This window comes from Frankliniella occidentalis, unplaced genomic scaffold, assembly GCF_000697945.3.
Source record: "Frankliniella occidentalis isolate FOCC.00 unplaced genomic scaffold, Focc_3.1 Scaffold2, whole genome shotgun sequence".
In the NCBI taxonomy this organism is placed as follows: Eukaryota; Metazoa; Arthropoda; class Insecta; order Thysanoptera; family Thripidae; genus Frankliniella; species Frankliniella occidentalis.
This window is the reverse complement of record NW_026267132.1, coordinates 1699758-1701824: the sequence shown is the minus strand read 5'-3', so window position 1 is coordinate 1701824 and position 2067 is coordinate 1699758. Positions and strand designations below refer to the sequence as shown.

Genomic DNA, 2067 nt, shown 5'->3' with positions numbered 1-2067 from the left:
CCCCCCTTTCCCCGCCGATCCCGTCAAGATGAACGGGTTGAGCTCCCTTCTCGCGGCCCGCTGACTCGCATCGGCAGAAAGTGGCAAGTGGTCGCACAATGGTAGGGGACTTGGAGGCGGCGCCCGGCTGGCTGTGCGAGGTAAGAGCGGGCGAGCGAGAGAGAAAGGGTTTCCGGTCGAAGGATGTGCGCGACGGTAGCCGGAGGACTCCGGCTGGGTCCTGGCGGGGCCTGGCGGGTCCTGGCGGGTCCCGGCGGCGGCGGCCGGGTCTGGAAAGGACCGCTGGAGCGCTTCCGTGCGCCGGAACCAAGACTAAAGTGGCGCGAAGGCACAGATAATATAACGCGAAATATTACACCGCTAATCTACCGGGGGATCCTCTCCGAGGTTCTGCCTGCTGTTCCGCCCTCGCCCCCCACCCCTCCCCTACCCCCTCCTGCGCCGCTGCCCGCCGCGTGGCCACAATGATAACCCCTTTTGGTTGGGGAAGAAACTCTCTTGCCTCGCGCTACGGAAATGTAGGTGGGGAGAGGAAAGAGAATGTCAGACGGCATGGCGTCAGACATACGCGGGGGGGCATTTGAGAAACTATTTCGTGTCTTATTTAACTCGCGCTGTGTGCGTGGAGAAAATTATCGTAATAACCTAGCAGGTTAGCAGGTTTATTGTTCTAAAAGGGGGAAAATGAACCCGACCCGACATATTTTTCGCCGTAATTCAATCTGGCTGTCCATTGTTGCACTATTCAAAGGCGATGCTGGGGGATAGTTTGTGCTCCGCTTCGCTAAAGGAATCTCGGCGTTGCCTCGGAATGGAAAGACAACAGAGCGACAGTGATTGGGAGGAGCGCATCGCCCCCCCCCCCCCTCCGGCCGCTCTTCCCCCCTTTCTCTGAAACGGCTTACCCCTTCCCCCGCTAATACGCTCCGTGCGACGGAACAACAGTGGAGAGGATATTCAAATTGAACCGCAGTGCAGGCGGAGCCGGCCGCCCATCTAAACAATGCTGAGCTGCCGCAGCAGCTCTGCCGCGTAGTGGCATCGGTGACCCCCACCCTACAACTTTACTAGTACTAGTAGAATGCAGTGCATTTTACACCGTACCCAAGACTGTTTCTATACTTGAAGGGAAAAGTAACTTTACCCCCTCGTTTTTGTTCATGGGAGTGTTCTAAAAATTGGCATGGCAAAGCTGAGCTGATGCTTTTATCGTTCACTGATCTCTTACTAATTTTTCCGAGCAATAGCATACCGTTACTTCTTCTTGAAAGCCTCTCGTTCAAGTGTATTGCTTTGTGAAATCTGAAAACGTTCTAATAGAGTGCACAGTACTACAAGTGTACCTTTCATTACAAATTGCAACTAGCCCCCCCCCCCCCACAAAAAAATAAAAATAAAAGAAACTAGGTTGTAAAGCTGTTGGAAAAGAATTAACCTTACGCACCTTTGGGGTTCTAATTAAATTTATTAATCGCTATGGAGGTCGGGATTACACTGCGCCTCCAACGCCGAGAGGGCAGCTAATCCAGCGCGCTCAAGACACTCGCCTGCTTCCTTCCTCTTTTTACAACGGTCCTCTCTGGTGCTTTTCTCAACGTTAAATCTCAGCGGAGGCGGCGCGGCGTCTTCCTCTCTGGGGAAGGGGAGAAGGGGGGGGGGGGGAGAGCCGAGCGAGCAAGGCGAGACGCTGGTAGAATCACGTCAACACCACCAAGACCAAGGCGCTGCTTGCCGCGCACCACGGCGGCGGAGGCGGGGTCGGGGTGGACCACAATGGGAGTAACAAAGGGGTGTGAATCAGCCATAAAGAACGGGGGCGGGGCGGGGCGGGGCGGGCCGCCGGCCAACACAACAATAAAGATAAAAATGCAACGCCGCGCCCAAATTTAGGGCTCAGCACAGCTCCCCGCCGACCCGACCCGGCCCGCGACCCGGGACTCGACCCCTTTTCCTTTTCCTCCGCGCGGGACGACTCAGGAAATTCTCACTTTTACGGTCGCATCTTTATACAAATTGGAAGTAAAGGAATGGAAAGGGGTTGGGTTGAGCAGGGGAAGGTGGGGGGGG

General features: G+C 55.6%; 1 protein-coding gene across 6 annotated transcripts in view; it reads right to left on the bottom strand.

The window, feature by feature from the left end:
* LOC113205939 (transcriptional activator MN1-like) overlaps window positions 1-2067 on the bottom strand; it is a 195614-nt gene that overhangs the window by 99359 nt on the left and 94188 nt on the right. The window lies entirely within an intron of this gene.